General features: G+C 50.1%; 1 long non-coding RNA gene across 1 annotated transcript; it reads right to left on the reverse strand.

The window, feature by feature from the left end:
• Positions 1–861: 861 nt before the first annotated feature.
• Positions 862–25542, reverse strand: LOC138685732 (uncharacterized). Its single transcript, XR_011325144.1, has 3 exons — positions 24897–25542; positions 21997–22162; positions 862–4108 (listed from the first exon to the last, which is right to left on the reverse strand). It is a non-coding gene; the product is annotated as an uncharacterized lncRNA (long non-coding RNA).
• Positions 25543–26445: the final 903 nt, after the last annotated feature.

Genomic DNA, 26445 nt, shown 5'->3' on the forward strand with positions numbered 1-26445 from the left:
ATCTGTGGTTAAAACCCCATGTTGTTGTGCCTCCTTCCTTCCTTTTTTTTTTCTTTTGGTGGTGTTTTAAAGCCAGGTTACTTCTCTCATGTACTGAACAATATAAGCTCAAATAGTGAAGAGAGCACTAGGGAGAGAACAAATGAGAGACTGAGGTTGGCAACTGTTTTAACTTGTCTTGGACACTCTAATGTGGAACCCCCAGTTGGAGATCATTAAAAAAAAAAAATAAAGTCTTCCAATTGTTGGAGTCTGCCCATGCTGACAGCTGAATTGATGCAACTAGTCTTGCGGTGATCCTAGCTGGGAAGGGGAGATGAGTTGCACTAAGGGAGGAAGGCGGAGGTGGGATGAATTTTACTGAATCCGATGATGATGGAGTAGTGATGCAGAAATGATACTTGTTCCACCCCGGGTGTGACACTTGAACTTTTTGATTAGTGCCTGAGACTTCCTCAGAGTCCCGCTGCAATGAAGTTGCAAAATCAGTGTTGCTTGTATGATGCAGGCAAAAAAAAAAAAAAAAAAAGGAACCTGTTCTTCTTCCCCCTGGCATTTCAGCTTTAAACAGCCTTAGCAGTGGGCCTCTTGTTAAAATAAAAGGTGTAGGTGAGGAGGGATCTCTGAAGGTCCAGCTGTCTGCTCAAGGCGCAGCTACTTTCAAAGCATGGTCAGGTTGCTGATGGCCTTTGTTGAGCTGAAATCTGAATTGATAAGGGACTGAGGGCAAACAGGGCTCTGATGCTTGGGGAAGGGAGCAGCTAACCGGGGCCAGGGCCACGGTGAAGGCAACACAAGGTGTTTTATATTGGCCCTAGATGTTGGGCAATATTTATAAGCGAAGCAATATGCGGTAGAGACAGCATTTACAGCAGCTTCCCCTTAGTGCAATGGGCTCTTGCCACATGGCTGAGCTCATCCTCCTGACTCTTTTTTCCACCCTCAGAGGGCAGGGTGTGCTTCTGGTGGTGACAGAGTCTCCTTTAACCTAAAGCGACAGGGAAGACTTTGCATGAGATGTCCATGAGTCACCCTCCTCCCGGCCAGAAGAGGGACCTGAAATAGCAACAGTCCCTGAGCAGACGGGTGCAGAAGGGCTCCCAGGGGACAAAGTTGACAGGACAGAGGGACAGAAGAGGTGTATGCCTGACCCACGCATCTCCTTTGCTCAAGGTGGGGGCCCGAGGCAGAAGGGTGAGGGCAGGGCATGGGGCCAGCTGGGAATGGTGCCCACCAGGATTTGGGAGCCTCAGCAGACCGCTACAGAGCAGTCACCTCACTTAATGCCAGGCTCTTGCTGAGGTGTTGTTTTCTTTTTTTTTTCCCCCCAGTAATCCTTTGTTTTCATGAGACCCACCAATTAGCGAGATGAAAGGCACCAGTCCCTCCTGGGGACCTGCTCCCCAGCACCGTTCCTCAAGGGATAAAGCACTTTTCTGCCAGACCTGACGGCCTGCAAACATGAAGAGGGCAAAACACCCCCCTCCAACCTATTAGGCCTCTGAACCAGCCGATTAGCCAAAACACAAAGCAGATTAACCCCAATTAGGTGGAAATGTATAAACAAACATATTCAGTAAAGCCTTTTGGATAGGCTCCCCGGGAGCCTGGCTTTGAACACACCTCCCAGGGACCTTGAGAGCTCCCACTCACAGCTTCATCCTTCATCCTCCCAAACACCACCGATGCTGGGGGCCCCTTCCGTGCTCTCCCATAGCTCTCTGCTGCAGGCTTGCTCAGACCCCACCGGCACTTGCTTCAGAGGTTGCTGTGTTCCTCCTCTCCTTCTCCTCCCTCTCCTCCTTCTTCTCCCTCTTCCTCTCCTCCAGCCCTCCTCCTTCTCTCTTCCCCTTACTCCACATACCGTCCCAAGAGACTCTGGACCCCTGGACTTTGGTGACGAAGAGTAAGGCAGAGGGTCTGTATCTATGGAAAGTTTTACTTTCCGTAGGGAGGGATAGAAATTCCTCTCATTACATTCGTCTTTCCTCCCACGAGATCATTTGTCTCCCTGCTTCTTTCATCTGGCTTCCCGAACGTGGTAACATCTTCACTTGCGTGAACTTCTGAGCCCTCTGACTTTTCAGAAGGCTGGAAAGCAAATACGGCCAGTTTGCCCAGCACTGGTAACAGCAGCAATGGGATCTTGTATTTCTATGCTTCCTTTCACTTTAAAAGGCCCCAAATTTCCTGCACAGTACACAAAAAAAAAAAATTCCCTCTGCCTCCAGGAGGTTTGTGCTGCTGCTGTCAGGCAAACAGCCAGTTCAAACAGCCCAGAGGGGAGATCTGATGGGGAGCGAGATACCGAAAAGCTTCTCCAGTGAAATGCCAACAGAACTTTCCTACTTTTTCCTACTGGAAAAAGCTGTGCTGCTTAAGGAGCACGGGACTCTGGTCCCCATGCCTGGGAAAGTTGGTGTCACCCCCCGCAGAGGCTTGCCCAGCCGGCACCCCCACGTCCAGTCTGCTTGCCAAACTGGATCCCCAATGTGTAGAAACAAGCCAGAAAGTGAGGGATGGTTTAAAAACCATCAGCTGTGAGGAATGGGAAACCTCTCCGTGGGCAGAGCAGCTCAGCTCCTCCCTGCGCTGCTGCAGAGAGGAGGTTGAACGGCCAGCAGAAAAAATTCACAGTAGTTTTTTTTAAATGGTAAAGGGAAGAAAAAAAAAAAAAGGATTCTCGACAGCACATCACGTGCATGGACTGGGACCCACAGCTGACTGGAATCAGGGTTAAAAATAGACATCGGCGCTAACGGGCTGAGAGCAGCCTTCGGTGAATGAGTCCCAAGGTGAATTATGAAATCTAACACGCATTCTCTCCCTAACAAGTGTGGTTTCTATTGAGGGTTATTTACCTTGGTCTTCATACCTGCCGGACATAGGATATTAGTCTCAGGTTTCACAACTAAACAGATCTGGGCCCGATGGGGAGATGGCCCAGAAGGCGACAGAAGCACCATTATGGAGGATGCAGCTCCACGCAACGTCTCAGCAACTGCACCAGCCAAAGGAGTTTCTGGTTGTGGACCCTTGCCCAGACGAACCGACCCAGCTAAGTCATGATGCTGCTTGGTGAATGTGGCTTTCATCTAACCTCCTGAAACCCTTCATTCGTACAAGACCTACCCGTCTATCCATGCGTGTATTTGACGATCTGTATTAAGTGGTGAGGATCTGATAGCTTATATCCAACTGGTGCCCGCCTGCATTACCCATCCCTATAAATCTGGTCTGCTGAGGCTTGGTAACAGGGCTGCATTTCTGTCGAATGAGCCAGAGCATCGCATGGTGCTCGTGATGGCTTCATCCCACGTGTGGGAGGATGGGCAGCACCTGAGCCAGAAAAAAAAAAAACCAGAGCAGCACAGGCATGAAGCCTGGCTGTGCAAGAATTATTGTCTCAAAAGTTCACAAAAGATTTTGAACCGACAAGTTTATACTCATCTGCCCTGTGCATGGCACAGCTGGGCTGTGTTTGATCTGATGTCAGGAGCCCTTCAGTCAGGTTTACCACATCGTCAAGCAACAACCTGAAATGGCTGGGAAGAGTCTCCCCGCACCTCGGTGCTGCCCCAGCACCTAAAGCTGGGCCCACGGGCAGAGGAGAGGAGGAAGAGGCTTAGCAGGCAGTTGGATTTTTTCTTTTCCCCAGTTTGGCTATTTTCCCCTGTTGTTTTCAACTGTAACTACAGCTAATCATCCAGGCACTTTTTTCCTGTTCCTTCTTTTTTTTTCCTTTGAAAAATACTTTCTAAAAGCAAATCAGTGTGACAGCCAGTCTGAAACATGGTTGTCCCCAGCCTCCTCTTTCTCACATGTGCTCACCTACACACTCTTACTTCTCTGCTCTCCCAGGTTTTTTAGGAGGCGATTCATCCCCAGAGAGATTAAAATAGAAATGAAGAGTTTTTCCTTGGAGACAAGAATACTTCTGAGTGACCGTCTTTCTCCTCCTTGGTGAAACATGACCATCTTGAATGAACTGCTCCCAAAGCAACAGATACCACTCGCAGGCTTCGAGCAAAATCTTCCCGTTGCTGTAGACCAGGGGTCAGCTGCACCGCCGGCATCCAGCACAAGCTGGTGGAAACAGTGTCATCACCTGGAAATATGAAGGTATGATAGGAAAGAAAACTTAATACTGGGATGAGCACACTCAGGATCTGCTGGGGAAGATCTATTTTGGTCTCAGACAGAGCAGTCAAGGCAGGATCCTCACTACCCCCTCTGGAAGCAGTCAGATATAGCTACAGTTTGTCTGAGCCTGCTTCTTCCATGCTGGCTTTCAGTGTGGTTTTGTAATCAGCTGTCTGAACCCATCAACATCTTTAAACCCCCCATGTGTCATTACTGGCGTCAAGGAACTTGCACTGGTGTCAGCAGGGTCCCTTTTCACGCCCTCAGGATGTAGCTGGTTTCATTTTATCAATGAGGTCATGTGAAATCCCCAAATTACTACCAAATTTGGAAGAAGCACTAAGCATCTCTTCCTCCTCTCTGTGCCTCATCCTTGAGTTATCCCCTCGCGTGAAGCCCTCTGCTCACGCTGCTGCGTGCAACGCGGTTGCTGGATCCTCAGCCAACACACATGAAGCCACCTCCCCAAAACACACCCGTGTGGTGTGTAACCACCATGCTATAAGAGGACTTTTCTGTTCGTATTATCCTTAAGGATTGCCCTGTCTTCACTCGCATCAGTGGAATATTAACACATGAACACTCAGGCAAGGTGTAGTTGTTTAAATACATGACCACAGCCTTTTCTTTCACAGTTTCACTCCTATCAAGCCTTGAGCAGGAAAAGGGAAGTCAGTCCCTCTCTGAATTTGGGGCTAACATCCATGATCCAGCCCTAACAAGGCCTGTCCCACCTTGCTGAGGAGCAAAAAGCATCCTCCGACGCCATGTGTTGTGTTACTGTTGGACAAACAGCTCTTCACGCGTCCGTGGGATGAGTTTCTGCGCTCGCCGAGTACAGTGAGGACACAACCCTCCAGTTTCGCGGAGTTGAGGTGGGAGTCGCGCCGTCGGAGGGGTAGGTTTGACGGAAGGCGACGTGGCACGGGCAGGAGAAGAAAATCCCTTGAGATGCGCAGCAGCCCCGTACGGGAGTGCACAGTGCGTCCCACCTTGGCCCACTGGTTCCCCTTGAAGCTGTTCCTCTTTCTGGTGCCCATCCCTGACAGGCGGTGGGATGTCACCAGTGCACCCTGGATGGTTGTGGTGTTGGCTGTCACCAAAAAAAAGTGAGAAAGGGGATTTTTTTTTTGGCTTTCCTTCATTGTAAAGCACTTGGGAGCAGACAGATTTTTGCTATAAATGGCAACTTTTTGCTGCTCTGTGGGGAAAACGATGTCACCCTTGGCCTAGGAATGCAGAACTAGCCAAATCAGAGGTATTCCTCTGTACTCAAATCATTCCCAGCTCCCTAAACTTCCCATCACCAGCTGAGGCTATGCGTTAGGGAACACGGGACAGGGGGTGAGACGTAGGAGGAGCAGGGGTTCTTAGGAGAAGATCAAATCTCAAAGCATCATATTTGCCCTCATTAGGAAGCAGTAAAGAAGCTAGGCAGGCAGGGCAATTAGAGATAAGGGCAAGCAACACGCTGTTCCCAGCCCCATGTCCTGCCTGCTGGTAAAAGTGGGGGTGCAGCCCGATGCATTCTTGACATTTTGTTCTCCCAACTGATGCCAGCTCAGTTCTTATCAGATATCTCCACGGCCAATGATTTTTCACAGTGGATAACACCGCTGAACTGCATAGGAAAAAAAATCATAAACCTCTGTCCAAGGCAGCTAAGCAGAATATTCCCTTCCCGGCCTTTGTACGGGGCTATTTGTGGTTTTACCTTTTCCACTCTTCTTCACTTAGCCTCTTTCCTGCCCTGCACATTTATGGCTCTGACTCACGCTGAGTTGCATGAAGGTGAGGAACCTCAGACCAGATCCTTCCTCCACTCTCCTGGTCTCTTCAACAAACAACCCAGGCTCACTCCCCCTTTTCCTTCTTAAAGGAGATGCTGTTGCCACCAGAAAGATCGAACACGCTCTTTCATCGTTCCCTGCTGGTCAAGCCAACCTTAAATCACAGGGCCAGCTCGCAGGCTTGGAGCTGGGGCAGGAGGGCAGAGCTGCCATCAGGGACCGCCTGTGTCTCGCTCCAGACCCCCCCCCGACTCTCCTCAGCAGGAAAATGCCCCCGTCCACCCTCCCCGCTGAGGAAAACCACCTTCATGCTCGAGGATGCTCCCAGCTTTACAGTTTCCACAAGGATGCTGTGTCCGTGGTGGTGGAGGTGCTCTGGCTGCCCACCACCATTTCAGGCTTAATGGTGGGAATCGCCTCGCAGCCAACGGAGCCGCCTCTGACAGGAATCTGACCTTGCGCACGCCAGCCTGACCTCCCAGCAGAATTGGCACCCGAAGGGCCCTCCGGAGCGGATTTTGGCTGGATCTCAAGGATGCTTTTGCTGCTGTTCTTCCTTTACGCCGAACTACGTGAAACTGCGCCGTGCGAGAGAGACATCCTCCTTGTTCTGCTCTGTGTCCAACTCGCTGCTAAAGCAATATTTGGGGAGCTCAGTTAAGTGTGCCGAAGCCAGGGATGCAATCCAACCGCTTCCCTTTAGATTCTGTGCCCCAGGATAAGCAAGCTTTCCAGTAAGCGATCACACCCCGGCGATAACAGTGACAAAAGCACGCCCTCGCCTAGAGGAACGCGTGATGGTACCGTTAACGCAAGCAAGGTGCTGTTCTGCCCTCCGCCCCGTGCGTACGACGGGCTTTTTCAGGATTCCCTGGAATGGCTCCTCACAGATTAGCCAACGAGGAGCACGTTAATTTTGGCCAGGCAGCATCTGCTTCAACCTACCCCAGGGGAAGGAGCCTGCAGGGGCTGGGCAGAGGAGGGCAGTGGGCTACCTGCTCCGGGACCCTGAGCTCTCTGGGGCTATCAGTAGTCCTGGGGTTTCTTGGGGCTTCGGGCTCTTTGCAAGAAATCTGTCTTTTTCTGTGCAGCACAACTCGTGCTGCAGCCTGCCTGGACCGTCAGGGCTCTATCTGGCAGGTACTATGCCCTGTCCCGCATCTTCCTTTTTCAGAGGAAAGTGGGAGAACAACAGCAGAGTTTGTTAGTTTAGGGCATCACTATAAGCAGCCAGAACAACCCGCCCAGAGACCAATGCCCGAGAGCTGCTGCAGCACCCGCTGCCGTTGTTCAGACTTGCAGGGTTCCTCCAGGACATGAGCAATTGCCGCCAGGAGCAGACGTTTTCCTCGGATGGGTATTTCGTAGCCCCTGCGGGGCTCAGGGATCTCTTTCTGCTGTAGCACTTTCCTGCTCCCTAAACTCAGATCCTGGGGTGGGTGGTGTTTGTTTTTTCATCTTCCTTGTCTCTTTGTACTGCTTCAAATCCCCCCTGTCCCAGGCAGCAGAGTCTTTCTCTTCAGATTTCTTTTGACGGTGATGTCAGCAGGCAGAAACCCGCTCTTCATTAAGTGCTCTGTTGTAACATATATAATATATATAATAAGTATACTATATGTATGTTGCCTGTGAGCGTATATATATATTCACACATATACAAACATACACTTGTATACAGACATACATATATCTCCGTCATCCATGTCTACATTTACACACGCGACACTATTCTCGCAGATTACTAGTTGCTCCGCGGTGCTTTGCAATAGAAGTGTTCTTGAAATGGTGATAGCGGGGTATCTGGGAGATGAGCTCCATGGCACGTTTCTGAACCAGTGTAGGCCCTTCTTTGGGTCTTTTTCGAAATAAGCAGGATTATTTTCCATTTTGTCCGTTCCTCCATTGTATTGGTAATGATAGGCATCAGCAGCCACCAGCCTGAATCTCTTCTGCGCAGGCTGCTCTATCACAGACCCACTGAACTGTAGCCAGTCTCATGCATTACCATATGACAGCATCAGATATCAGCTATATCCAGCCATGTTCATATTTTCGTGGCTTGCCTAGGGCCCGCAGGTCTGTGTGCAGCCATCCCTGACCCACACACCTTGCTCTGCAGGTCCTAACTCTCTTTTCTTGTGGTGCTGCAAATTCCCAGCTCTACAAACAGTTTCAGGGTCCCAGTTGCCCAGCCGTAGCCGTGCTTTTGGAGGGAATGCGCTGTGTTGCTTGGCGTAGTCGGGGTTAGTTCTGGCTCTCCAGCAGTTCTTCTTGTTTTCAGTTCCAGCCATGGGCTGGTCTCCTCTAAGGGAGTTGGCTATGCTCCTCTTTTCCTTTCTCCTCCCCTAAAACTACCAAACCTATCAAGCACATCAGAGCCAGCCGGTGTAAGAACTAGGACTATTTCTAGAGGCCTTTTTATTTCCTCCCACCTTGCGCAGGCAGCGAAACAGTCTTCGACCTTCCTCTGCTGCTTCCCACAGCTCCAGTGGAGCTTTTAAGTGCGTGCTCCATCCTTCTGCTCTGATGTTTCCTCTGTATGTCTGGCACTCTGTGATCATCAGAGATTACTCAGTAATTCAGGTATTAATTTGCAGGATAGGGGCCTGCCTATGGTCAATAAGGAGGTGCCTTTCTCTTTATTGCATGCAAGCTCTGCCCCTTCTCTGTGCCAAGAAATGCTTCCCAGCACCTATAACTGACGGAAACCCTTCAATACAAAAGCCTGGAAGCCACAGGACTGCCAGTTCCCAGCTCCTTGCAATAGCAGGACTAGATCTGCCAGGTGAAATCCTGGGGGACAAATCACATCCCCACAATTCTTCCCTACCTGACCAGAACAAAGATTGTTTCCTGGCTTGGATCTCTGTCCCAACCCGAGAGGAAACTTACTGGAAGATGCTGGTCCAGTGTCTACCCAAGACCCCGGCAAAGACAGCCTGAAAGAGCAAGGTGCGCTGTCCCACTCATTTGGGTGGACACGCCGGTGCTGATTTCAGTGGTTAACAATTGTTTGCATCTCTGAGGGCCGCGCTGGCAAAAACATTTGATCTCCCTAGCAATATAAATGCACAGCTGCTTCCTCCAAAAATAGGAGGTAAATGGAAGCAAGCAAAAGTGTGTGCGTGTTTGTGGTGCTCAAGCTGCAGAGAAAGAGAGAGAGGAAATCAGATTTAGTGCAAAATAGAGGAAGTGGGAGAAAAACAACACAAAGCAAACGCTGCATCCATTGAACGGGACGTGAATTGGTAGCTTGGCTGCTGTTTGACTGACTTACGGTATCACTAAATCCCATTCTCCTCCCAGGGAAAGAAACCCTGCAACTGTGCATTGTCAGCGTGACGGAAGAAACAACGGCAGCTGATGCTGGTTGGGTCAGTATTACTCTCGGTCTACACAGACGGGGCTTTGTTCCCGGCGCGGTGACAAAGGGCTCCCTTCTTTCCTTTACCTCCCTCAGTTGTTCATAGGCGTGTTGGAACAGCGTGTGTTTTAAGACTATATCGGCTATGGGTGGCGTGCTTTGGCCAGGTCCCTGGTCCATCAGGACCTCTGCCACCCCTGGCCCTTGGCAGGTCCTCCTCCCGTGCCCCGGTGCCCTCCGTGGAGGGCACACGTGTGAAGACAGACCTGCCTCTGTCCTGAGGCCTCCACGGGCAGCCCAGGAACACAGCTCAGACTCTCCTCTGGGGTTTGAGTCCCAGATTGTTGGTTTTTTTAGAGTAGGGATGGGCCAGATGACTCCACATATAAATAGGGTAAGTTCAGGAGAAAAATGAAAAGGGAAGGTAAAAGATGCTTTGTGGTGCAAGACATCTTGCTTAACCCATACGTCTTTATTTCTCTCACCTCATGGGCTACTGTCCAGAGCCCCGTGAGGAGCTGCGGTGACACGTCTGTTTGTATCAGAGAGTGCACAACGGTAAAGGCTGTGCCCAATATGCGCCTTTTGGGGAGGTCAGCAAAGAAGTTTCTTCTTTATGCTAATAGGAGCCACCCATGCATCCAGATCTCGGGAGCAATGAGACCAGGGACTGTGCTTCGTAGCTGGTGAAAAGCTGGGCAAAAACACATGCCCTTGAGTCTATGACATTTTGGGGGGACCGACCTTGTGCGGCAGGAGTTACAAGTTACCTACAGCATGGCTTAGCTAATGTTTCCCACAACAGAGCAGGGGGAAGAGCTTAAGCTTACTTGAGATTGGTCAACGGAGAGAGATAGGGTTTGTCTCCAGAGCTGTTTTTTATGGCACGCATCTGAAAACAGTTTACATGTGGCTAGAAGGAAGCGTCTATGTTATTGTGGTTAAAATGACCTCTTATTATCTAGCCTCTATTTTAAGTAGGTGATGCATATATGTTCTCATGCCAGTACTCTTCAGTCTTTTAGCTGAAATAGCAGTTCTCTTTCACTGGGATTTACCCATCCGATGTATTAATAGGCAGCAATCATATGCCCTCTTAACATTCCTTTTGCTGGGCTAAAAAAAGCAAAGACCATCTAGACTCCTACTCTCATCCCCTCTCTTTTCCCCTAGACCACTCTAGTGCCTTCTTTGCACTTGTTACAATTATTTTCTCTCTCTTTTTCCAGCTCTTCTGGAAGGTACTTTTCTCCTCCTCTGTACTGGCAATGCCTCCTTGTTTTGTCTCTTCAGCTAACATTTACATTTTTTCTCCAAGGTCATCAGTGAAGATATGAAATTAGCTGGTGCCAAAACCGGTCCCTAAGGAATTTCATTAGCAATTGCCTACTACTTTATGTTTCAGGGTCTCTTCATTAAGCAATTCGTTACCCACTTTTCAGTTCAAGTGTGAATCCCTGTACTTCCCTGCTTTCACAACTTCCCAACCACCTTCTGTGAAACCCAGATACATTTCATATAGCACCTAACCAGTGTTTAAAAAATGATCTATTCTCCCCCTGCAAGCATAAAAAGAATCAAAAATACCTTTCATACAGCCATGTTGAATTTTGTCCCATTGTCTATGCACATCAATATCTTTAATTATTCCTACTTTGTTCTAGGATAAAAAGTTGTTCTAAGCCCTTGGGTCTGTTAAGTAACCACATCCCTTTTTTGTTCCTTAATCAAATTTAGGTAAAGCTGTTGATACTGTGCAACTATGTGGTCCCCATCCAACCTTCAGTCAAACCGGTTGAGTGAACATCGATGCTATTGGATTTACTACTTGATACGTCTCCAGGACCCTTCTGATCTGAACAAACCTTGCGAGTTTTGCCTTGACCTCTAATGGGATTGTTTCTATTTCCAGATACTTTTAGCCATCAACTTGTAGTCGCCGTCTTCTACGTTGTCTTTCCTGCAAAATGAGGCAAAACTTTGGGTTTCTGAGGCATACCTTGATCTTAGCCACACAGTGCAGAGGTCTGATTTCTTGCCGCCTTCTTTTTACCTTTCCAAAGAACTTCTTTCAGCAACTCTGCCAGGTCTATCTCACCTTGATTTCTGCCAACTGACGTGTCTTTTCCCCTAAACTTTGTGACCTCTGTAATGTAGATTTCTTTGCTGACCACTCCCACCTTTCACTGAGGAAATTTTTTCACCAGAGCGCCACATTTTCTGTATGCTCTCCCACCACTCTCTTGTTCAGGAAAGCAAGTTAGCTTTTGCCATGCTGAGTCTGAATGCCTTCCACATACAAGTACTTGAGACTTTTAACTCAAATTGCTTTATCACTTCAGTCCTATAGCTTCTCTGACCATTCCTGTTTTGAGGCTGAAGAATCTTAGCTGTGGCCCCATGATATTTACTCTTCCATTTAATTTAAACAGAATCAGCCTGTGCACAGTCAAGGTTAAAAGTTATCTTCTGCCACATTGTTCTGCAATGTCTCACTAGTTACCAAGACCAGGTCAAACACAACAGCGGCTCTGATTAGTCTGCTGCCTCTTTAGTGAAGAAATATGTCAGCCAGTGTATTCGAGAATACCTGGGCCCAGCCTATGCTAGTAGCAATTTTTCTCCACGTAAGAAATTCAAACCTGTAGTAATGAAAGTCCCTGGTACTGCATATCTTTCTAAAAACATAAGAGGCCTTCATCAATATCCTGATGCAACCCTGGATAACTGCAGCAGAACTACAGCTGTCTTTCCTCAAGGTGATTTGAACCCAGACAGATTCTGTTTTATCACCTCTGCTTCTTTCTTCACACTCAACAATATCATGCACAGGCAATACTACCACACACCCCACTTTTCTTTGCTCTTCTCAGCAGCGCAAATCTTTCAGTCTTGGTGGTCCAGCCATGCCAGGTCTCCATTCCACCTCTGAAAGCCCTGGCACACATAGTTTCACACCCCAGTTCTACATATTGCTCATGAGCTCCTTGTCTTAGTGTTCAGGCACTTCCACCGTTTCTCCCAGTTTCCCATATATAATGGCTTTATAATCTTGGATGGAGTACCAGTTTCCTGCTCAAGTTAATATTACACTCCTGCTCTCATATGTTCCTTTAGTCATCGCTCTATCTTAATATCCATGCTCTTCCTTCAACTACACATCAAAGCCAGCATGGAAACCACACAAGTCCCAACTAAAAAGCCCACACAAAATCCCAAGTCCTCCCCACACCTTAGTCTAGCGCCTGTCTCGGCCACCTCGCTCTCAGCAGGCTGCGTTCCTCCATGCGACGCTCAAGCAGCCAAGGAGAGCCCTCTTTCCGTGGATGCCTTCAAAGAAAGAGACAGCGTGTTGCTGGCAGCAGTTCCCAAGGTATCTGTAATGTCTGGGCTATGGATTTGCCCTTCTTCTCCTACGACATGTTTCACTGAGGTATGTAAAGTGCCTTGAGCAGTATCTGCAGTCACCCTTCTTCCATTTCAGTGGAAATCTAGCTCCTTCATTTGTCTCAACATGAAGGGAATCACTGGATTATTCCTTCTTCCTGTCAGGCTCCTTTTCAGTTCCAGATCCCCTTCATAACAGGGCGATGATTTGTCTTAAAGGTTCCCCACTCACACAGACATATCTTTGCTCCTTGGGGGTCTCCAGCTTCATTTCGTCCCTTCCCCTTGTCCTTTGCAGCTCCTCCTGCAGCCTCTCCTCCTTCGCAGGCTCCTGGACTCACGCTTCCCTGGCGTCTGACCTCGAGCCATCCCCATCTCCTCTTTTCATTCTCTGCTGGGTTTAGTTTTCCCTTTCTCCTTGTTGCTTTTCCTCCCCATTCCCAGTCCACAAGCTTTTTCCTGAACTTGAAATGAGGCAGTAGCAAGGAAGAACTTGCTAACATGCCTGATGATAAGCTCTGCTCTGATCTTTGCTCAGAGGGGACAGCAGGGGTGACCTGAGTGCATCCCTCTCTGTACTGAAAACCTGAACTCCCGAAAAAGGGCTGTGAGATTTCATCAGCACAGAAGATGTAATCCTAATTCAGCCTTACCCAGATCCCAGCTCCGAAGCAACCTGCTGACTTCAAGCAGCAAGGGCAGGCTGCAGCAGCACAAGGCCAGAACATACAACAGCCTTTCCCTCAAGACAGCAATTCCAATTACAAGTTTGAGTTGTGAAACTCATTTCCCCAGGAGGTAGGCAGCTACTACGACTCACATCGTACATCACGGTGACAGACAGAGGTTAAAAGTAACCCGCTTGTTGTTATTGACAGAAGACAGCGATAGACACCGCTGCTGCCTGCCTCTCGGCACTGGGCAAGAGCTGCTGGAGGGGTGCGGGACTTCGGGACTTGGGCGATGTGCCTCTGTCGTAGGTATCTCCACCTGACTGTGTTGCCTAGAATCCCTGGTCCTAGCCAATTAACTCAGGTGGAGGCAGAAACGATGGACACCTCTTCAATATCCTACCTCCAGCCCCCTCTGCTAACGCCTGAATGACAGTCCTTCCCACAGCTCTCCTGCCTCTTTCGCTTGGGGACCACGCCATTCGGCACAGCACCGCTGGGTAGCATCGCTCAGCTTTCTTCCGTTTAGTTTCCATCCCAATATAGGGTTGTGTTGTCCGGGGCGAGTGACACGATGCTCCCGCTTGCTGGGCCAAGAGGTAAACTGCCACGGCACAGCAAAGGACGGCGGCAGCATCACGGGACCGTCTCCTCTCGCTTCCCATCAGCCTTGCTCAAGGTCACGCCGCGTGGCAGCGACAAGAATAGAGCTCGTGAATGCCACCTCCTTATCCCACTTGTCCCAGGGCCAGGCCCTGCTGGGAAAAAGCAACATCCATCCAAGAGCGGTAGAAATGCCCAGGTGTTGGGAAGCTGGAGAACAGGTTAACGCTGGCGCCGAAACCCCTGCCGCGCACACAATAGGCGGCGAGAGGTGCCAGCTCTGGAGGCTGGAAGCCTGGGGACACGTTGTGCTGGAAAAGCCAGAGCTCCGTCCAGCTGCACCAGCGCTCCCTCGCCCGCGGGACGGCGAGTTCCTCCCTGGGAAAGCAGCAACGCCCAGCTGACTGCGCTCCAGTCCCGGCAGGAAAACACTGATTTATGGACAATGCCCAGACCGGGTGATTAAGCAGCCCATTCAGCAACGCACCAGCCCAATGCACACCTGCACGCCGGGCTGTATTTTGTCCTTTTTTTTCCATAGGTCTGCGCGTTAGGGGTGCTTTCCCCCAGAGAAAGAAGGGAGGAGCAGGGCATTTTCCCCCAACCTGGCAGGCGGCTTCAGCTCTGCCCCAGGGGCGTCCTGGAGGAGACTGGGGGGTTGTTTACCCTCATCGAGACAGCTATCAATCAAATCTGTTAGTGTGGACCCTCAAGAGCTTGAAGGATTTGGGCACCCAACCACCAGGGAGTAAAACGTGCTGCTTTGACTTCGGTGGAAAAGGTCACACATCACAGGCTACTGCCAGCTAATGAGAAATGAGTCTGGACAATTAATCAATACACAATCTCCTCCGCTAATCATATTGATGGAAGATCGGCTCCATCCCCCAGGAAGGGCAAAGGCCATTGAGCTAAGCTATTTAGCGGCATTTATTTATATCCTCGGTGGTTCAATAATTTGAGTCTTGCCTGATAGCATCAGGCCCCCGAGGGCTAGGCAATATTGTCCAGCTGGAAAAAAAACACAACAGGTATTACTTAAGAGAAAAATAGCCTTTTAATGGAAATGAACACTTTTAAAGGCAAATGCATTCCTTTTCTCTGAATTTTCAACCACACAAATGTGTGCACAAAGAATTTCTGAAATATTCTATGCAAGTGGTCAAAAAATTGTCATTTTCTGAGGGGGATACTCCAAAAAATATTGGCAAGGTCTCAGGGCATACATTACTCTCAGTTGCACCAGAACGCCCTGCTCGAGAAGTCTACCACGAAGCATTAAAAGAGAATTTGTCCCTCCCTCAATCATCCCAAAACTGTGCCTTTCCTCTCGCAGGCACAAACTGCTTTGTAAGAAACCTGGCCCTGGAGGTAAGGTGAGTTCACGCTTGTGTAATTAAAGCCTATGTTGAAACACATACGCACCAAGGGACAAAGATGATGTCATGGCACAGCTGTTTCTACAACACAGCTGGTTTCCTGGCTCCCTGGTACAAATCCTGCTCTTGCTGAGCTGCAGCGGAGCGGGTGGGAAAACTGCGGATGGGTAGTTGCAGCTCATCCGTGCCTGTTGTGCGCGGTGCTTAGGCTGTCCCTGCAAAAGCAAGCACAGCCTTTCCCTCGCACCCTCCGCCGAACTACGTAACCTGCGGAGAAAGGCACTGGTGCTCGCAAAGAAGCTGTTTACTTACACAGTTGCCTGCTGGGACTTATTTACAGAGTACTACTGAGAGCCACCAAATCTGCTTGTATAGCTCTGGAGACAGTTCAAATCCTCTGTTCCCAGACCAGTGATTAATGCTGTATGGAGAGAAGTTAGGACTGAGGATAAAACTGGGCTTTCAAAACAAGAGCCTCTGATCTCAAACTGAACAAACATTTCCCCTTGCCTGTGTCAGCTGGTTTGATTTCCAATAAAAGGGCAGATTGCTTTGGAAACCGCAGCCACGCCGGTGAATTACCTTCCTACTGGGCAGAGAGAGCTCCCCAAGCACCCTGTCCTGCTCCCTCAGTCAGGTCGCGGGCAGAGCTCCCGCTGCAAGCAGCTAGTGCAAAGTAAGCTCAGAGGTAAGCCTCCCAGCTCAGACCTTGGCAGGAACAAAACTACGCTCTTTAGAGCCCCACTGCCTCATTAACTCTTACTTACAAACACCCGTAAGGGCCAACGCACGCTCAGAAAATGCACCTGATCCTGCCGGCAGCAGGTCCGAACACAAAGGCATCGGCGCAACAGCTAAACTCTCCTTTTGAAAGGGCTGCAGAAGCCAGAACAGGGTTTTCTCACAGTTTAAAAGCATCTCTGGACAGGAAAGGCTTAATTGCATTGGCAAAGATGTGCTCCGTGCAAAAACAGTCTGTGGCAGCAACACACAGAGTGCTGTGATGGCAACAGCCCAAGGCACGGTGTCTGGATAGCATGGCCCCCCGTAAGACGGGACCGGCCTCCCCTGCTGCCCTGTCGTCCCCCCCCAGAATATATGAAACGTGGCGGATGATCATTAACAGCTCTTAAAATCTGTGGCTTTTAGGCTACACGTACAGAAAATGCATGCAAGTATAGACATACATATGTTGCATGCACGCACCATCATTCCTACACTCAAGCCCGTGCAACCCGCAGTCGTCGCCTCGGGTCCTGCCAAGGACTGATGAGACCTTGCCAAAAAGCTCTCTAAGCCTGCCTGCGCTCAGGTTTAACTTTGTGCTAGCCTTTCCCAGCTGAGTCCGCAGAGAACGCCGCTATTGTGAGGGCCGGAGCCTTTCTGCCATGCCAGCGCACGCAAAGGCTGACGTTTCGTAAGCCGCCTGCCATCGGGAGGACAAAGTCCCGTTGAGTGGGCATTGGCTCTGCCTTCCCTCGCAGATAGCGAGGGATCAGCTGAACGCAAGGCTGGCAGCCTCCCAGGGCATGGCACAAGGCTGGCCAAGCGCGTGAGGCAGAGTCACTATCGGTGCCCTGTTCCTAACGAAGCGAAGACATTCACTTTCATCTCAAACTAATATTTGTCCCTGCTCTTTCCAACCAGAGGAAGAAAGAGGTGCGCCGTGCCAGATTCCCTGCTGTGCTATGTATCTTGCGATCTGCAGCTTGTACGCTTACAGGGAGGCTTGCAGGCATGGGAAAACACTTTAACATCTGAATTCAGGAATAACATCCAGTCAAGGTGTAAAGCAGAAACAATAAATAAAAGCTCCTTGGGAAGGAGGGACGACAAAATGACAATTCCGTGTGTCTTCCCATCATGACGGCTAAGGAAGCTAAGGTTTGCATGGGGCAAATGAAGAAGGCTTGTCCATTCCCTTTTAGGAGAAAGAAGGTGCTGGGTGCCCAGAGCCAGTATCCAGAGCCCTGGTATCTCCTCAGTCACGTTTAACACCAGAGGCAAGAAAGATGAAGCTCTAGGACCTCTCTCAGCATTTTAGTCCTGGTTTAGGGCACAGACCAGTCAGCCTCAGCACCTGAAGGGACTTCTTTCTGCTGAGAGTAATCCTAATTCGGCATGATATTTGTACATTTTCTTTATAACTTGACTCTATCCGTGAACCAGATTCACTTGCATTTTGCATAAACAAAATCCATCTGTAAACAGTGATTTATGGCTAAGCTGAGCCTAAGTGATATGACACATACTGGAGACATCCTGCTGCTGCTGGGACGCTGAATATTTTACACGGAGCTCTCCTGGGAAACCGCTTGCACACCTATTGCCCATGAAGTAGTGGAGATGCTGAGAGTCCACAAAGCACTGACTTGCAAGGTCCTGGTCCTGGAGAGGCTGTCCGGTTACAGAGGGGTGTCTGTTCCTCTGCGAGGGTTAGACTGAGACTCTGACAAGCAGGGAGGCAGGAGGAGAGGGGAGAGGTCACTGTGAACCAGTCCAGAATGACCTGAGAGCCACCAGTTTGCCCCCGTATCCTCATGCAGCTGAACTCTCAAGAAACCCCAATGGGGAAGGCACCAGAGGGGACTTTGCCATGTGTACTCACAGCTTTTACCATCAGCCGATTTTGGAACTAGAGGAACAACGTTCATTTAACATATTTTGCAGTTAGCTCCTGTCCAGAGCCGGTCACACAGCCTCTGAGCTGCTCAGAGAGAGACAGAGAGGAAAAAGAGAGGAAAGCTCCCTTACAGCTCATGGCAGCAGTAAACATTTGGAAGCAGAAAGCGTGCGGACTACCGACTCCGAGAGGCAAGGTACAACAACTCAGCCACGGGTCTCACACACCTATGTCTCCCCTGAACCGGAGCTATTTTGCATCCAGCCAACTCAGCGCACTGGCAGGGAGATGGGCTTTGTCCCCGCTCCCTGTGGAGATGTGCCCTTGCTTGCTTCCATGAGGAACAAAACAGTGCAGTGACCCTGAAGCAGGTCAGTCTTTCAGCCGTGCCTTTTATTCACGTCCAGGCTTTCCCCAGTCTTTGCAGATATGGGCCCCTTCGTACCATCTCCCCATGATGCTGTCTGCAGAAGGGGATGGGGGAGCGGAGCGAAGGAGAGTCGGTGATAAAATGGCCAACACAGCCTTGGAGTCCCAGGTATCAACCCCCTTTTCTCACCAGCTTTCCTTTCCTTTAGCAGCCCGCTGAACGTTCTTTGCAGGTTACTCCAGACCTCTCACACAGCGTCCGCGTCCCTAAAGCAATAGCGGCGTACGGCCGGCTGGCTCCGGCGGCGTGAGCCGTCAGCGAAGCACGTGCCTCATCGAAGGGGCTGCGTCGGGCATGCGGCTATACCCAGCACCACGCAGGGGATGATGCCCAACATCCCAGCCAAGAGGCTCCAGTGCAGGCTGAGCAGCCACAGGCAGCCCGTGGGGTCACCGGCGAGGAAGGTGGCCACGGCACGGCACTGGTAAGGGGTGCGATACCCGCAAGGAGGGGGACAGGACCTCACGTTCAGCCGTGGCTGGGCTTTAGCAGGCCTCCAAGCACAGCTAGCTAGCCCGTAGCCAGCCCTGGAGCGTGCACGTTTCTTGACCCCTCAGTCTACTCCAGACAATCCTGCATCCAGGGGATGACGAGGGTCGCTGCGGTCCTTTCACAGAGTGCCAGTGAAGCAACAGGGCAAGAGCCAAGGGAAGCTCTTGAAGAAAAGCAAAAGCCACCACAAACACACCTGACTGAGCCCAGCAGGAGCAAGCGTGTGCTCTGCGTTGTCCCTTTAAACAACATTCAGAGAAGTCATATAAGCCAGTGGCTGGCTCCCAGGAGGCAGGAGTCCTGGGTCCCACCGCCAGCCTTGCCAGTCACCTTGCTTTTTGGCTTTGCCTGGGCCACAGGATCTCTGTGTTTCTGTTTCCCTGCTATTACAGCATGTGGCAAAGAGGAGGGACTCCTTCCACGAGACGTCTGCCCTCTTTGAGAAGAGCAGCAAAGGACCAACTCAGCTCGGCACCAGCCAGCGAAGACAGGGAGAGCATAGAGCCTGTGTCTCGTAGAGAGGCTGCCTGCAAAAGTGCTTGGAGCACAGATCCTCAGGAATTAAATCCCCAGGGAAATAGCCAGCCTTGCCCATCTGTTTCCTTCCAACCGCCCTGCAGTGCTCTCCACAGGGCCACGAAAGGCAGAGGCTCAGGCACCTGGCTCCGCTCAGCACCAGGGTGCCACATTATGGATGGGAGCCAAACATCTAAGCAACGCCTGAGTCCCTTGACCTGACCCCCCACCACCACCAGCATCTCAGCTGCCTACCCCTCAGCCAGAGCCCTCCTGCAGCCTGGGGGCACGCCGGACCTCCGCAGGGGTCTCAGCCCATGCTGCCCTCCTTCCACAGCACATGCTTTTCCCGGACCTCCCACCCCTTTCAGGTTTAGCAGCCGTAGAGGAGAGAACCTTCCCCTTCTGAATGAGAGAAGGGGCTTCAGAGAGGCTTTGCAGCAGAGAAACCAGACCAGTTCTCTGCTATCCCCTCCCAGAGCTAAGGTGACCAGCTATTTTGGCAAAGGGGACCCCTTCCTGAGTGGCTGACATCTGTGGGCCTCGCCTGCAAGGTTTTTCTTCTATGTCAGTCAAGTGAAACTAGTCACAGATGGATTTTAAAGTACTGGATGCTATCTCAACACCTCTGTCCCAGAGCCTGCCTCCTGGTTTGTGCTGCTGCTTGACAGCCAGCTGGGACCTCTGCACCTTGTCCAGGAGTTAATATTTTATCTAGAGGTCCAGGGAAGCTCGGTGGAAATTGTGCTGGCCTTGAAATGCCAAAGGTAACTTTGAAGTATTTCCTTCCAGATTCTGAAATGTTGCTAGTAGAAATGTATTCTCTGATAAGGAAATGGCTCTGGACCCAGGCTAACAGCTGGGGAGATTATTCATGGAAATCAGTGCCGTGAGTCTCTGTGTCACTTTCATCTGTCTTTCCCAAACCCCATCTTTATGGAGACCAAGTCCATCACTCTTCTAGCTCCAGGGAGGTGAAGTGAGAGCAGCTCTCCGGCAGAGGAAAGTCTGCTCATCCTGAAAAGGTTTCTTTGTTCTTATTGCACAGGATCATTTTTCTACCCTGCGGTAGATTTATGAGAGGAACACCAGTGGCACAGGGAATAATGATTCCATTTTGTTTAATAATTAACTCACACCGTCGCCTGGTGCCACACATTCCAGCAGACACTGCAAGGCAGTCAGGCTGTGCTGGCCGGAGAGCTAGGCACGAGGTGGGCAGCAAGGAAAAACTGATTCTCCTTCTTCTGCTCACTGATGTTGTGCCCTGACCAGCCGGTGCTTGGGTTTTCCTACCTGCAGCGCACTGTCCCAACAGCTCTTTGAACTCTGCAGACTCTGCACCCTCCGAGTATTTTACAGAAACTACTGACACTGTGGTGTATTATTTCGATGGGAGGGGGCATATAACAACTATTTCAAAGAGCAAAGCCAAACTATTGAGCAAGAGTAAGAAAGGAAGGCAAAAGAAATTGATCTTGTTGAATTCTCCAGCTGCCACCAAGAAGCTCTGTCTTGCAACCTGTCACTGCTTGGTTTGCAAATGGCTTCACAGCACAAAGATACAGATTTCGGGAGAATTTGCTGGAAACCTTTTGCCAAACTTTTCTCAAATTTTAATGCCAGTTCCTCACCACCAAATCATATCTGGGGAAGATCTTCTTTCAAAGAACTTGTCAGTTTGAAATATTGCTGAGGGGTTCCCTTTTCTAAGTATCATAACATTTAGACATTTTTTAAAGAAAACAAAACAAAACAAAAAAACCACCCCAAAACCCCTCACAGATTTACAATACTTAGTTGTTAAAAACCGGAAGGCTAAATATATTTAAATGGTTCTAAAAAAACTTTTTAAGGTTACTGAAATAAAATATTTCAAAAAGAGCTTTTATTTCCCTAGCAAAATATCAATTCTTTGAAAAGTTAGAGATTTTAACTTTTTCCCCTAATTCAAGATACATCTTTTTCCACAATACCTCGAAGCTTTGGGAGAGAGGGAATCTATTTCCCACTCAGCTTGGCTTTTAAGAGAAGCAGAAAGCAATAAAGCAGAAAGGAATTTGGCTGGGGAAAAAAAAAAAAAAAATCTCAACCAGAACCCTTTCCTTGAGTGAAAATGACCCTAGGGTTACCAGTGACACTTGCAGCCGAGGCTGAAGCAGCTGTAGTTTTAGCAGCACTTTCCTTTGTGAACGAACGCCCGAGATGCCAGCAAGTCCATGCTGCCTGGGACCTGAACTCTGTTCCTATATCTCTGTCTATTTTAAGGTATATTCCATGTGCGGTCCTCTCAGCTCCTCAGGGTCAGGAATGTGGCTCCTCCTGGAAACCATCTGCTCAGGGAGACAGCTGGGCTTTTACTGAGGGCTCAATCTGTGCCCTGCAATGCAGCCCCTCCTGGGTGGGTTAGGATGCCCCCAGCATCGCTGGCAGGGCGAGCACCTCCTCGCAGCGGGTTTCCAGGCTTTCCCAACCTCAGGACGCGGGCCAAACCAGCAAACACGGGAAGGACTTCGGTTTACACAATTCCCGCTTATTCCCAGTCCTCAGGCATCAATCTACGCTTCGGATACACCCTGACACCCACGTTCTCCCTACCTGCTCCACGTGAATTTCCTTTCCAGGCTTCCTCCGCCCTCATCAGGACGCAAGCCCTGCTGATAGCGTGGGCCAGGTGACTGCTGCTTCACGTTCCGTGGAGGCTGCCAGCCAAACTTTGCTGCTCCGCTGGGCCAACGGTCTGAAATGACCTTCAAGAGATCGGCTGCGAGGTGAAAGTACAGAAGCAGATTGGAGCTGGTTATTTAGCATCCAAGGGTTAGAGCAAACAAGAGGAAACAAAGCTAGTTCCATTGTCTTCGGCAAGACATCATTGTTTAAAATTCAGATCCGCAAGCCCCAGAGTAGAAGCTAAGAAGAGCCAAGGGCCAAGGTAACTCAGACTCAGGGGACTGGAGGACTCCTGGCTGGGATACCAGGGGAGAGGACGAGAGCCAGTGAGAAGTGGGAGAATACTATTCCAGACCACATCTAACTGGGTACTAAAGTGTGGATCCCAATCAGTGCCCCATCTCCTCTCCTACAGTCAGTCCCAGGGAAATTCTGTGTGCTGGCATCATCTTTCATTCAAAGTGGGAGAGACAACAGCCCAAACCAGGAACAAACTTTGGTAACAGGCAAGTTTCAGAAGGGATCCTTGAAAGTCCTCCCCCAACTGAATGTCCTAGTAATGTTCTAGTGGTTCCTGAAAGCCCTGAAAATCCTGAAAGATTTTATCTGCCCTGTGACCACCGAATCGTACTATGTTCTTCTACTTAGCCCCTGAGTGCTTCCAGAGCAGGCTGGCTGGGGACACACACACAACAGCAAATTTGCCCCCCAGAATCATCTGGTGGTTGCTCAAGTCCTTCAGAGGAGGGGTGAGTGTTCTGGGAAGAGGAAGGTGGGGAGGATCTCAACAGATCTCAACTCCCTGCTTTTTGCTTGGCACCACCACACGCCTCCCGCAATGCCTAGTTTGTAAAGGTGGTGCCCAAGCTCAGGGGGTAATGCGGATTTATGGCTAAAATTCTCCCTCTTCAGTCCTTGAACAAGCAAAGGGTGGCTCCACATTTCCCCCCGGGCCCATCAAGCTCGACGATGTGTGACTAACTCTTTCATTGACCAAAGCCCAACCACTTCCCTCACGTGATCTTACATAACTGCTCATCTATTTCGTTAATGAATGGAGCTTGAGAAAATTTCCATTGCCCAAAGCCCTCAGGGGAAAAATGAGTGAGCACTGTCTCCACCTTTTGTGTGCCGACATGGGATTTTCCTATGGATTAACTGAGCACAGTGGTGTTATTTTTTTGGTTGCTGTCGTTGGTGCCTGAAACGGTAAGCGAACAGCTGGGTGGCAAGGAGATGGAAAAAAAAAACAAAACCAAAAAAACCCCCCAGGAGTCCCTGCCTGAGCCAGAGGAAACAGGAGATTCCCTCTGCCAGGAGAAGCGGCAGGGACGTCACTGCCGTGGCCAGGGACTGCATCTATTCCCAGGCAAAAGCTGCTGTGTTTGCTCAGCCCTGAGCAACGCCAAAAAACCTCCCGGCCTCTCTTCCCTCCCCACCACAGGTCCAGCGGTGCTGACCTGCTGGTGTCCTGAGGGCCAGACCTGATCCTGAGGCTGGCAGGCAACTCTCTCTGCCCTCCCACAGTCAGGACGGGGTAGTCTGATGGTGGAGGGGGTGACAGGTACCTGTTGGCTCTATCGGCACATCAAAGGCACACACACCAGCATTTACAAAAGGTAGGAGCTGGAGGGAAGGTGGGGATACCCCAGTATTTCTAAAAGCCCATACTGTTGCTTCAGATTTTCCCATTGTAACCACTTCACTGTGGTGCTGCCTCAGATAGAAATTACTTTTACCGTAAAAAGGCTGGGCAGGGGGGAGCGCTACTTTTCCCAAAGCAATGTCATGCAAAGGCGTTTGTAAGTGCTAGAGACACGTGATTTTCAGAAATGCAATTCATGCTGTTTTCTGAGGATGTACTTTGGAACTGAGGTATTTGTTGGGTGTGCAATGTGGGCTCCCCATGGCATGAGCTACAAATCTCATGGCCATAGGGTTTAGGAATGCTTCCAAAGTTAACAGGATAGCTAGGTTGAACTGGGCATGACTGGACTACCATGAAGGATGGAAGTGGCAGCACTGACATACTGGAGGATGCTCCTTTCTCTTTCAATTTATGACGGGGAGAAAATGCAAATGCAGCCCTAGCCTCTGTAATGCCTGGTCCATGTGCAACGATGAGTAAATATTTAACAGCAGGAAGAACATTCCCTTCCAGAGACTGAAGCAGCTGTGTTAATCAGTTTCAGACCATATTCAAGTCATGGGTGTCAAGAGGACACTACAAGTTCAAAACCTTGAGGATGTTCAAAGTCTTCCACTACGCCTAGGCAGTTGCCATGTCTCCCCTGGGATGCTAAAAAGGAGGATCTTTTCACCTCCTGAGAAAGCAGGATGATTAACTCACTCAAAGACACGCTTCACAGAGAGGGGGAAGGGCTGGAGATGTGGCAAACGGGGAGTTTGAGGATTTTCCTGTTGCATCTGGGTGGTGCTTCAAAAGCTGGGGAGCAGAGGCTGCTGCAGCAGCTGGGCTGGGCTGGGAAAGCCCTCAGGCAGGTCTGGAGAGGTTTCCTGGCCTGGCAGCACACTGGATGTTCACCTGCACGGCTGATGACAGAAGTTGTCACTTGTAGTAGTTCTCAGGCTTTGGAAGGTGTTCGGTTTCTGCTGGACCCTCCTCTTGCACAACAACACACCTCCAGTTATTCTTTTGCCCCAGTATAGTTCACTTGCCCTCACCTGCCTCTCCCTCACAAAGCCAGTCTGTTCCCGTCAGAGCTTATGCAGTGCAGACAAGGTTGTTAGTACTCATCTCTATAATAAAACAAGCTCCTCCAGACACGATGTAGTTTGTATTTTCTTATAATATCTGTAGCACTCACCTTACAGAGCCTTGGAAAGAGACTTAACTATCAGCGCATACTTTCTCCCACCTGCATCACTGGCTGACCGGCTGGTGAGCTGGGGTCTTGGCTGCTCATTCATCTCTGGCTTTTGCTGGTGCTTCAGAGCAGAGATGTCTCTCTGTGGAGAAAAAAAACACTCCAAGAATATGTTTATCTTTAGGCCATCGCTCCTCTGGTGTGTCCCTCATAAAACCCCCTGAGGTTCAAGGTAAATGTTTCCAGTCCTCTGCACCAAACACTATTCTTTTCTCTAGAGCCCATTTTGCTTGAAAGGACATAATTTAAAGCTGGGAGGAGAAAGGAGAGGAGTGATTCAGTGTCCAAGTCCATTTGGATGACTGAGCACCTCTTAAGTACTTCAGCCAAAGCACTCAACATTTACTATTTGGGATATTTTTTGTTAACACTCAAAAGAGTCAAACGTTTTACCATGCAGCTAAAAGCTTTGTGTATTACTCAAAGCTCAACTCCTCTTAGAGGAATGACAAATCAGAAGCTGTAATGCTAAACTGAATTCTGGCTACGAAATAAAAAAGCAAAAGTCTGTGTTGCTATTTTTCACTTTGGATATAAATCCTCTGGACTGAACAGCCCTCACCAGGCACTGTGTAAAGTTTTTTCCTAAAATAAGATGACAGGGGTCAGGGGCCCGAGCTAAGCTGATTAGAGCAGCTAAAGCCGTATCACATTGCCACAGCGGGGTCATATGATTGATCACTGGGGTAAATATTTAGGAAGCTTCCCAGGGAAGGGGAGCAGAGGGGACAGACCACAGAAGCCAGGGAAAACGGGCAATGGGGGTGTAGCTAAGGGAGGGTCTGATACCATCGTCCTGCCGTAATGCGGATCAAAAAAAGCAGGGGTAGCTTTGCTTTGAGTTCCATCTCCCATCGGCTTCCCCTTTGAACGCGCGTTCCGCTCTACTGACCCAGGACCACCTTCGCTGCAAGGCAGCGTTTTCGACATCAAGGCAGCGTTTTCGACATCAAGGCAGTCCATGTCACTCTGCAACCACGTCCCACCAGACCTTGCCGGTGCCGGTCAGCCCTTCTCCCCTCTCCTGGCAGCTCGGGACAGCCCGGTGCCCGCTGCAGAAGGACGGCACGCTCATCGGCGGGTCGAACGGGCTTTCTGCGGGCCTTGGCTTTCCCAAAGGCAGCATGGGACCCTCCGGGAAGGGCATGTGGGCTGGGAAGTTTTGCAGGGAGTGAGCAGCCCCCAAACCTTGCCATCACAGGAGCGGCATGCGAGGGAGCGATACCAGCCACGTTCCCTGACCCTTCCCTCCTCCTGGGGGAATAAAGGTGGGGAGAAAACAAGCTGTGCTGAAGTAAACGCTCATGTGCATCTACAGCGGGCACCTCCTGGTGTAACCTGGGGGAGTTTTCTTCCTCTCCCACCTCCGGCGTTGGTGCTTGAGGAGCTAGACCCTGCTCGACTCAGCCCCCGAGTCCTCCACTGGGGCTCTGACTGGCCTCGGGGGCTTTTTGCCCCATCCACAACCACAGGAGCGGTCCCCCCACAG

Source organism: Haliaeetus albicilla, chromosome 6 (genome assembly GCF_947461875.1).
Source record: "Haliaeetus albicilla chromosome 6, bHalAlb1.1, whole genome shotgun sequence".
Classification (NCBI taxonomy): domain Eukaryota; kingdom Metazoa; phylum Chordata; class Aves; order Accipitriformes; family Accipitridae; genus Haliaeetus; species Haliaeetus albicilla.